The following is an 11,504-nucleotide window of genomic DNA, read 5'->3' as shown; positions in this document are numbered from 1 at the left end:
TCTGTTCTAGATCTCCTACCTCTGGGCCCAGGATTTGGCAGACCAGAGAGCCAGAAGACTGGGCAGGCTCCCTCCCTGGAGGAGCCTGGGGCCACTCTGGGCTGTCCTGAGCTGAGCTGCCCTGAGCTGAGACAAGACTTTCCCCCGGGGCTCACGCTGAACCAAGAGCCCCGGGGGAAAGTGGCTTAGCTGGGAAGAGGGTGAAGTCGTGAGCCCATAGCAGTGACGTGTGTGTGGCCAGAAAGTGTTCCAAACCTGCCTCCAGACCCCTACCCTCCCAATCACTCCATCCCCACTCCCTGTGGATTGTCTAAGCCGATGGCTTTGGGGGCGGGGGGGAGGGGGACTCAAACTCCACCTCGAGCCTGTGTCCCTTTCCTCTTTGCCATGTGAGTGACACCCTCACTGTCCCCCTCTTTCCCCGAGTCCTCTTCACCTCCCCAATCTGTTCAGCTTAGTGTGGAACTTGGGCCTCTTCTACCTACACTCAATCTCTTGGTAATCTTGTTTTATGGCTTTAAATATGAGTACCATCCATACAGTCCCAGATTTATATCTTCAGCTAGAATCTCTCCCCTAAACTCCAGACCCATGCTAACTACCCCAACATTTACATGTCCAACATGCAGCTTCAACTTAACAACTCAACAACTCAAAACCAGTCTCCCGATGTGCCCACAAACTCTTCCCTCTGCCAATATCCACTTGTGGGTAAATTCCATCCATCAAGTTGTTCAAGCCAAAATCCTTGCCTCTTCTGTCTCTGTTCTATCTCATGCTGACCCCTTAACAAAGCCTGCTTGCTCCACTTTGTCTCCAGAGTCTGACTTCTTCTTTTATTTATTTAATTTATTTATTTCAAAAGCAGAGTTACAGAGAAGCAGAGGCACAGAGAGAGAGAGAGGTCTTCCATCTGTTGGTTCACTCTCCAAAATGGTCACAACGGCTGGAGCTGCGCCGATCTGAAGCCAGGAGCCAGGAGCTTCTTCTGGGTCTTCCACATGGGTGCAGGGGCCCAAGCACTCGGGCCATCTTCTACTGCTATTCTAGGCCATAGCAGAGAGCTGGATCCTAAGTGGAGCAGCTGGGTCGCAAACCAGCACCCCAATGGGAGGCCGGCACTGCAAGCAGCAATTTTACTCGCTACGCCACAGCGCCAGCCCCTAGAGTGCGACTTCTTACCAACTCCAAGCACCATTATGTCCTCCCTGGACTTGGGCATAGCTTCCAGCCTGATTGTCCTTCTTCCAAAAAAAAAAAAAAAAAAAAAAAAAAAAGGTACCACTTTGATCTACTCTTCATTCAACAGCTAGAGGGAGCCTTCTAAAATATGTCCAATCTCACCACACCTCTTCAAAATCCTCCCATGGCTCCCCCATCTCACCAAGTAGAAACCGGGCAATGGTTTACACAGTCCTGCACTATCCGGCCCGGAAGGGATGCGGCGTGTCTCCTGCCACTCTGCCCTCTGGTCTTCAAGCCATTCCTCAAGCACAGCCTTGCCTCCAGACCTTTGTGCTTCCTGTTTCCCCTGCTACAACGCCTCCCCAGGCCTCAGCGTGCCTCACGCCCTCACCTGCATCTCAGCAGCCTCTGCTCAAGTGTCTGGTTCCTTCGTTAGAATAAAAACTCCGCAAGAGCAGGCACGTGTATCTGCCTGGCTGACTGCTGTGTCCCAGCTCGGCACACAGGGTGCCCTCTGTAGATGTGTATGGGGTCCTAAGCCTTGTTCTTTCATTGTTTCACTCTTTCCTGCTGATTCTTCAGATCTCTGCCAACAGGAACGCCAGGTAGAGGGCACTGAAACTGAAGTGGAATGGAAACCTCTCTGCCAGCTTGGCACTTTCTGGGTGTGTCATTGAGGATCTTAGCAGGAAACCAAAGGCATGCTCAAAAACGTCTAATGGCAAAGAATTTAGTGAGGGGAGCATTCACAGAGGTGAGGGCAGGGTTGTTGGGGGCTGCTGCTGCCACACAGATAATTAGACATGAGCCACTGAGGAGGGCCACAAGACCCTCCTCTAGGGGCGAATCCAAGGACCCACCCAAGTGGCCCCCTTTGCAATTTCAGTTATGATCAAAGTGTCTTTGGATAAAATGGGATCTCAGGGGCTGGCACCGTGGCTTCCGCCTGTGGTGCCTGTATCCCATATGGGCACTGGTTTGAGTCCCAGCTGTTCCACTTCTGATCCAGCTCTCTTCTATGGCCTGGGAAAAACAGCAGGAAATGGTCCAAGTGCTTGGGCCCCTGAACTCATGTGGGAGATCCAGATTAAGCTCCTGGCTCCACCCTGGTCCAGCCCCAGTTACGGCCATCTGGGGAGTGAAGCAGTGGATGGAAGACTCTCTCTCCCTCTCTCTCTCTCTCTCTCTCTCTCTCTCTGGCTCTTCCTCTCTCTGTAACTCTGCTTTTCACATAAATCTTTTTTTAAAAAACAAACTTGACCTTATATTTTTAATGTAATTTGGTTAGCACAATCAGGAACAGGCAACCTACCTAATAATATGTGTATCACCATTTGCAGTCACAGCAATTAAGTGCCTCTGGTACTTTATCTCGGATTTCCTTGTCTTCCAGCATTGCATCCTGTGCCTCGCTGGTGAGAGTCTAGGAGACTGCGATGCTTCTACATACTCCAGGTTACTTGTGTCCTCTCTCCACATGCAAAGCCATTATCAATGCATGCACCAAGTATTTGAACAACGAGGCCGGCGCTGTGGCATAGTAGGCTAAGCTTCCACCTGTGAAGCCAGCAGCCTATATGGGCACCGGCTCAATTCTCATTTGCTCCACTTCCAATCCAGCTCTCTGCTATGGCCTGGGAAAGCAGTGGAAGATGGCCCAAGCGCTTGGGCCCCTGCACCCATGTGGGAGACTCAGAAGAAGCTCCTGGCTCCTGGCTTTGGTTAGGCCCAGCTCCAGCTGTTGTGGCCATTTGAGGAGTGAACCAGCAGATGGAAGACCTCTCTGTCTGTCTATAACTCTTCCTCTCAAATAAATAAATAAATATTTCTTTAAAAGAAAATAATCTGAACAACGTAATCCCAGGATTCCACTTTGGGACTCTCCTTCCCTGGCTCTCCTCTGGAACCATGTACTGTATCAGTGAGGATCCTGGCAGGAAACAGGTGGCACACCGTAAGGATACAGGAGAAACCTATCATTTCTACCCACCAATCAGCACTTGTGTGTGTAGGGATTTCTCTGGCAGATGCTAGCTGAGTCCTCTTACTCAGTTCAGTTCTGACGTCACCAACCTGGAGGCAGCATCAGACCGTACAGGTTGAGGGCTCAGTCCCACCAGAATGTGCCCCCCGATTCAGATGCTGGCCTGCGCTCCCATCTATAAATAGGGTAGTTCCCGCTACCTCAGGCTCCATTAATTTGCCAGCGTGGCTCACAGAACTCAGGGAAATGTTTTACTTACATTCGCGAAGGAGCCAGATGGGAGCACTGCATTTGACCAGACATGGGAGAAGGAGCACAGAGCTCCCAGCCCTTTCCGGGCAGCCTCCAGGAACCTCCACAGGGTCAGCTATCCGGGAGCCACCGAGCTCAGTCCTTTGGGGTTTTTATGGAAGCTTCATCACATCGCCGTGATTGATGACATCACTGGCCATTGGGATGTCAGCTGAACCACCAGCCTCTCTCCTCTCCCTGGTGGCAGGATGAGGGCAGGGAGACTAAAAGTTTCAACCCCAGGTTGGGTCCCAAGGCTCTCTAGGTGCCCCCAACCACTGGGCATCTCTTTAATTTACAAAAGCCGCCCTTGTCACCCTGGAGATTCCAAGGATTTTAGAAGCTATGTCAGGAAATGAGCACAAAGGAAAAAATATATACATTTCACAATACCACATCCACTCAAAAGATTTAGCCAAGAATATTTTAATAAAAGGGCAGTGTAAGAGGCAGGGTCAGGATTAAGGAACTGTCACTGAATGATAAGGCCCCCGGATTCAGCAGGAAGGGGAAAACCAGAACCATAGCAAGGCCTTAAGGGGCAAGAGAAGCTTAGTTAGAGAGAGGCCCATGGAGAGGAGGCGGCCCCAGAGGGTCTGTAAACGGCATCGGTGAGTCCCCAACTCTAGCATCGTCAGTCACCTGGAAAGTGTGAGAAAACAGTTTGCTGCCCCCACCCCAGGGTCTGGCTCTAGTAGGGCCGGAGAACGTGCATTTCTAACAAGCTCCCAGTGAAGCTGAGGCCATTGTCCAAAGACTGCTCTTTGAGAACAGCTGCCATAGGGTTTTATTCACTACAGACTGCAGCAAGACCAAAGATTCAGGCGATGAGCACCCCCAGCCCCTCTCCTTCCACTCATGGATCCCCCGCTGCTACCTCCCATGGGCAAGGAATCCTGGGTAATGCAATCTGCAGAGGTCAGTCTTCCAGCCTGCCAGGGCACAGGAAAGTGGACAATAAATAATGGGTGAGCTTGGGGCAAACAGAGAACAACTACAACCAGCACAGGCTGAATATATCAACAGAAAGATGATTGGGTAGACGAATTAATGGACAGATACAGGAATGAGAGGATTAAATAATAATGGTTCATTTAAAAATTTTATTTATAGGGGCCGGCTCCCAGCTTTGGGTCAGCACAGCTCCAGCCATTGCGGCTGTCTGGGGAGTGAACCAGCAAATGGAAGACCTCTTTCTCCCTCTGTCTCTGTCTCTGTCTCTGTCTCTATCTCTCTCTCTTTCTGCCTCTGCCTCTCTGTAACTCTGCCTTTCAAATAAAATAAATAAATCTTTAAAACAAAAAGAATAGGGGCCAGCACTGTGGCTCAGAAGGGTAAAGCCCTGGCCTGAAGTGCTGGCAGCCCATAAGGGCTCCAGTTCTAGTCCCGGCTGCTCCTCTTCTGATCCAGCTCTCTGCTATGGCCTGGGAAAGCAGTAAAAGATGGCTCAAAGCTTTGGGCCCCTGAACCCACGTGGGAGACCTGGAAGAAGCTCCTGGCTCCTGGCTTTGGATCAGTGCAGCTCCAGCCGTTGCAGCCACCTGGGGAGTGAACCAGAGGATGGAAGACCTCTCTCTCTGTCTCTACCTCTCTCTGTAACTCTGTCTTTCAAATAAATAAAATAAATAAAAAAAAAAAGAGAAAGAATAAGGGGGCTCCTTCATGATGCTAGGAAACTGGAACTCAATCCAGGTCTCCCACGAGAGAGGCAGCCCTCACCACTCACTCTCAGAGTCTGAATTAGCAAGAAGCTAGCGTCAGGTGCCAGAGCTAGGAATTGAACCCAGGCACTCCAATGTAGGACCGAGGTGTTTTAATGGGCATCGTAATCCCTAGGCCAAACGCCCACTCTTGGTTAATTATTAAGGAGTGCTTATTATGTGCAAGCCTCTAAGGTAACTGCTCTACTCAGAGAATCTTAGATTCACAAGACATAGATCTACTACCATTCCCAGTTTACAGAGAAGATCACTAGCATTCGCCTGATCACACAGCTAGTGAGTGGTGCACCCTGAGCCCCAACTGAGACACTATCCGTACAGTCTCCTCCTCTGGGCTGTGTGTTACACACTCAGTGCTGCGATCAGCAGACAGGCAGTGTGGACTAGTATGGAAGAGTGCAAATCTCAGAGAGCAAATCTGGCTTCAGATCACGCTCCAGCACTGCTGAGCTGTGCGACCTGTGCTTACGTGTAAAGCAGAGACAATATGATGAAAACAACTTGGACAACTACTTCGTAGCCTTGTTGGCAAAGTGAAGCAAGGTAACACTGGTTTGGCCCTTGACACAGAGCCTAGCACAGAGTAACCAATCATCATTATTAGCAACAGATGGAAAGAAAGAGAAGTCAGAAACCCATGAGAGTGAAAACACACCCCTCCCACCAAGGAGAGCCCAGCGTGGGGATGGTTACATGGGTGTCCCATCTATTAATTTCTCGTTTGAGGTCTTCTCTTCCGCTCTTTCTCATAAGGATGGGAAATCGCTATTCCCCTCCTCCATCTGTCAATTCCTTGAAATTTGGGGATTTGTCTGAATATGAGCTGGCCAGCCCCTCTCCTTAGAAATCCCCTCTTGGTTCCCAGGATTAGGAGATGGGGAAAGATGAAATGGGCTATTCCAGGGCAGACTCTCCTGCCCCCTGTTCCTGTGACCCAGGTGTGGGACAGAGGAAAGTAATGAATAGGGGGCCAGCACTGTGGCATAACGGGTAAAGCCACCACCTGGAGTGCCGGCATCCCATATGGGTGCCGGTTCGAGTCCTGGCTGCTCCACTTCCAATCCAGCTCTCTGCTATGGACTAGGAAAGCAGTGGAAGATGGCCCAAGCCCTTAGGCCCCTGCACCCATGTGGGAGACCCAGAGGAAGCTCCTGGCTCCTGGCTTCAGATTGGCCCAGCTCCAGCTGTTGCGGCCATCTGGGGAGTAAACCAGTGGATGGAAGACTTCTCTCTCTCTCTCTCTCTCTCTCTCTCTCTGCCTCTGCCTCTCTGTAACTGTCTTTCAAATAAATAAATATTTTTTTTTTGACAGGCAGAGTGGACAGTGAGAGACAGAGACAGAGAGAAAGGTCTTCCTTTTTGCCGTTGGTTCACCCTCCAATGGCCGCCGCGGTAGCGCGCTGCGGCCGGCGCACCACGCTGATCCGATGGCAGGAGCCAGGTGCTTTATCCTGGTCTCCCATGGGGTGCAGGGCCCAAGGGCTTGGGCCATCCTCCACTGCACTCCCTGGCCACAGCAGAGAGCTGGCCTGGAAGAGGGGCAACCGGGACAGGATCGGTGCCCCGACCGGGACTAGAACCCGGTGTGCCGGGGCCGCTAGGCGGAGGATTAGCCTATTGAGCTGTGGCGCTGGCCTAAATAAATATTTTAAAAAATTAAAAATAATGAATAAAGGAGGGGGAAGTTCTTGCTGAGCTCAACTTTAATCCCAGGGCCTGGGATGTGGGAAGGAAGATCTTGGCTCCCTCCCAAGGAACGTTGCCTTTAGGCTGTTTGTCCCAGTGGAGGGACTGGTTCCCAGATAGCGGATGGGTAGGAGTGTGACAATCCAGGAAGGTCACCCCAGCTCTCGTGGTTGTCCCTAGGGCACCCAGGAAATGTCTTCATCACAAGCCTCGAAGGAAGAGAACACCAATTAGGAGGACACTAGGAGAACCTAGGGAAAGGGGCGCAACACTGCTCTGACCCCCCAACCCTGACCATCACTTCTGGTGGATGAAGCTATTGCCAGCAGTGGGATTACAGTACCACAACTCAGTCCTCTTTTTCTTGGCCAGACGGCAAGCTGCTTAGGCTCTCAGAACTGAAGCCAAGGAAAGCAGAAGAGGGGAGAAGAGGGTGGGCGGGGCAGGGTTCTGCCAAAAAGAGGGGGCAAAAGGGGAATCCATGGAATGGGACATGGAGGGGAATTTCTAGACGGAGAAAGCGAAAGCTCTGGGCCATAAATAGGAGGCAGCCGCAGCCTTGCACAAGCACTCACACTGCTAGGTCCTCTCACGCCTGTGCACTCCCCAGTGCTCGCCTGCTCCTGCTCCCCGCTGCACACCCATCCCAAACCTGCGCCTCCCAGCCTCCCGCAGACACGCACCTGCTCTGCCTCTGCTCACCCTCCATGGCCGCTGGTGCAGCCCGGCTCCTGGCCCTCAGCCTGCTGGTTCTCTGGACCTCCCTGGGTAAGATGGGGGTGGGGGGCGCTGACAGTGCCGGTGTCAGACTGCTTTGCCCTGGGTGTGAGGCAGCTACTTAGGTCTGGGGTCTCCCTGTGCCCTGTGTGTGTGTGTGCCTGTGAGTGTGGGTTACCTACACTGGATTCCAAATTGAGTCCGTCTCTTGGTGTATCCCAGGGCCTGTGGCTGTCCCCCTCTCTGCACGCTCTGTTGCCTACTGCCTCAGTTTCTCAGGCAGAAGGAGAGAACAGTACAATCTCTGTTGAATGTAGAGAGAATGGGAGACACTGCAGCTGGGCTGGTAGTCAAAATATCAGGTCTCTAAAACAGCTCTCCACCCAGCACTGTGACCAGCATTAACTCGTCATTTGCTGGACTGTGGGGATACCGAGAGGGCTTGGGAGGGAGGATGGAGTGATTGGGGCAGGAGGAAGGCACTGTGGGACTCAGGGCCATGGCTGTTGATCAAACAGTTTAGAAGGCTCACGTCTATTTGTCAACCACTAGGGTGACATCAGTGCATAATGGACTGAATATCAAGCCAACCACCTGCCTACCCCCCACCCCCAAGAGTTGTCTTCAATCTCAAGTAGAGCCCTGCTCGCCACCCCCCGACCCCACCCCGTGGTCCCTATGGCCTGACGCCTTCTCTCTCCTGTCCCAGCACCAGCTCTGGGGGGTGCTAACGATGCTGAAGACTGCTGACTGTCTGTGACCCAGCGCCCCATCCCCGGGAACATCGTGAGAGCCTTTCGCTACCTGCTCGTCACCGATGGCTGCCGAGTACCTGCTGTAGTGTGAGTTGTTGGGGGGGGGGGGCGGTTTCCAGCCTCATCTCCCCCAGTCAGCCCCTGGTGATACCCCCACTTTCTTATCCCTCTTCTCCCTGTCAAGACCAAGTCCCTGAAATACCTGCCCAGACGTGGTCCCCAGCCTCTGCCCCTCCTACTACAGCCCTCCAGGAAGCTGGGCTCCAGGACTCCCTTCTCTCTGCCTCCAGGTTCACCACGCTGAGGGGTCTCCAGCTCTGTGCACCCCCAGAACAGCCCTGGGTGGGCCGCATCATTCGGAGACTGAAGCGAATCTCTGCCAAGGCAAGCCTGGCCCTCCCCAGCCCTGCCTCCTGCCTCCAAGCCCCTGGCCCCAGCTTCCTCCCCTGACCCTGCCTCTCCTTCCTCCCCAGGGCAAGCACCAGAGCAGCTAGCCCAGGACAACACCACAGGGGGCGCTGTGTCTCAGTGAGGATGTGAACCACCCCGGCCTGGGGTTGGAGGACTAGGAGGGAGGAGCAGGCTCCCAGCTCCCCTGCACCAAGCCAGAGCCAGCCAGGGCAGAGCCTGCAGTGTCGACGTGAGTGTGAACTCGAGCGAGAGGGCCCGCGTGAGTGAGGGCACAGCTTCTCCTGACCCAGACTGCAATGCTTCCAATAAAGCCACCTGGCACTCCCGCGTCTATCTGTCCACTGTCTGTTTGCTGTCTGTCTAGGAGGACAGGAGTAGCAACGGGGGAGGTGGAATGGCTGGACCTGTTTTCCACCCTGCAGCCCAAGCAACCTCCTCCCCAGCCTCCACCTAACACCTCTCATGCTCTCCAGACCAGGCCCCCTCATATCTGTTCACAGCCATCACACTGCGCGGTTCAGCAACACTAACCTAGGGGCACTTCTCCGACACCAGAGGCCATCCCGCCACCCCAGGGCAGGTGTTCAGGGATGGCTGTCACTGGGGGAGGGAAGCTGTCAGCAACCAGCTCTTATGGCTGGGGGGGAGGGCAAAGAACCTCAACCGGGAGGTGAGGGGGGAGGTGGAAACCAAACCGTAAGAGGCCCATGAAATAAGCTGATCTGGCCTGGTCGATAAACGACAGGCAAGACTTGAAATTTAACAAATCTGCAGCAGACTAATTTTTAAGTTGATAATTGTGTATGGCCCGCAAATGATGCTACAAATACCCAAATGGCCCTTGGCAGAAAAACAGCTCCCCACCCCTGCCCAGAGCCTGGGAGGGAAGAGCCCATCCACACATGCCATCCCCTGTCTGGTACCCTCCTCTCGATTCTCCCCACCCCATTTCCCATGGGGTCTAAATGCTTCTTCTTCCAGGAAGCCTTCTCTGACCCCAGGCTACATTAGGTAGCTTCCCCCCTTTCTGAGTTCCCTGGGCCCCCTGCCCCTCCTCCCTCACAGCACTCATCACGCTGACTGAGGTCTGCCAGTTTGTCCATCTTCCTGGAGAGAGATCGTGTCTATTTTGGGTTCTGTCTCCCTGATGCCTAGCACTCTGCCTGACACAAAGCAGTCTCTCAACAACTCGTTGTTTAGGGGATGAAGTACATAAGGAAAGGCTTAGCAGCCAAGGGTGAGGACTCATGTGTCCACTCTGTCCATAATCTGATGCCTTCCTCAGTCTGAGCAAGGTCCGGCCCGCCCATGTCATGATGAGGCCACGCCTCCCAGGGACACCAACACACCTGAGATCAGAGAGGGGAGAGAGGCCCACTGTGTGGGAAGGAGGAGCAAGCCGGGAAAGCTGGGAAGAACCTCCCCCCACCACCACCACCACTACGGGGCACAAGGGACTCAGGCAAACTGAGACCAGTGGACTCTCGGGAAGAAGGCCCTGCTCTGGAGGACGGGAGCCCGTGCCTCTCGGAACATGCCACACAGCTATTTTGCGAGGTGTGAGCGCCTCGTGCTTGGGAAGTCCCCTGAGGCAGCTGGCTGGCCTCCAGACCCTCGCCTCTGAGGGCCTGCCTGCTGGGAGCGGCAAGGCTGTGGTGCTGACATCAGATGGTGGCTGGCAGGCAGGACTGGGTATGCTTGGCCAGGAAGAGAGAACGTCACTACCCCAGACGCACGTCAGCCAAACTAGCTCCACACAGGCCCAGGCAGGCCTTGAAAGGAGAGCAGTGGTGAGGGGGTTGTGCAAGCCCCTCCTCACTGGGCTGACAGCAAGACAGCCTTTTCCTCGGAAGCAGGTGTTCAAAACCTCAGCGCTCTGTGTCACCAGGAGTGAGAGGGATGAGGACAGTTTTCAGGATCAGCTGCATGGCTGGCAGTGTGCCCATGCTGCCTGGGGAAAATCACCCACCCATCCGTGCGCCCATGCATCCCTCCACGCAGCTTTCTCTCCATCCACCCACTCATTCCCTACCCATCCATCCATGAAGCCACCACCAAGCCAGCCAACCCTGGCCACCCAGCTGTGGACCCTGGGCCAGGGTTCCGGCAGACAGGGTACAGACACACATGTGGTGGGGAGGGCACTTAGTCTCAATCCTTCTAGTTCCCAGTAAAACCAAGGAAGCAAGCCCACAGCCTCCCTCTGGGCCCTCAGGGGAATACTCAGAGCAGAGCAGGTAGAACTAGCAGGACCGAGGCCCCTGGACACCAGCCCTATGACACAGCCACAGAGAGGTCCAAGAGCAAGTCCTGAACTCAGGGCCCGGGCCTGAGGCTCACCATCCTGTCTCCGCCCCCATCACCATGTGATTCGGAGCAAGTTCCTTCCCCATTCCCTAGCCAGAGGCCTCGGCTGCCCCATCTGTCAGACGGCAGGAAGGGACTGGATTTTGCAGGGTCCATCCAGACAAAAACGTGGCTCCTGAATCTTTGAAGTCTCTTGATAAACCTCTGGCATTTGCACAGCCTCCTTCAACGCGAAGCAAACCCAGAGCTTTCCCACTGCCTGGGGCTCTTGGAGCCACCTCTGAGAACAAAGGGGAACGTGAGGCTCAGGAAGAGAAAAATCCAGGAGCTACTGAACAGGAAGCTCTCTGCCTGGCCCTGGACGCCTGGGGAAAGGAGGATTCGGAGGAAGGGTAAAGGGTGGGCACTGCCGCCCCTGAAGGAGCTGGCCTGTCACCCTCCAGTCCT

At 54.0% G+C, this 11,504-nt stretch overlaps 2 pseudogenes; one reads left to right on the top strand and one right to left on the bottom strand.

Annotated features, from left to right (window-relative positions):
- Window positions 1-11,504, bottom strand: part of LOC133771721 (olfactory receptor 13C7-like) — a 111,859-nt pseudogene that overhangs the window by 78,267 nt on the left and 22,088 nt on the right.
- Window positions 7,575-8,833, top strand: LOC133770960 (C-C motif chemokine 19-like; annotated as a pseudogene).

This window comes from Lepus europaeus, chromosome 12, assembly GCF_033115175.1.
Source record: "Lepus europaeus isolate LE1 chromosome 12, mLepTim1.pri, whole genome shotgun sequence".
Classification (NCBI taxonomy): domain Eukaryota; kingdom Metazoa; phylum Chordata; class Mammalia; order Lagomorpha; family Leporidae; genus Lepus; species Lepus europaeus.
The sequence above is the reverse complement of the archived record's forward strand: the minus strand, read 5'-3'. Positions and strand labels throughout refer to the sequence as shown.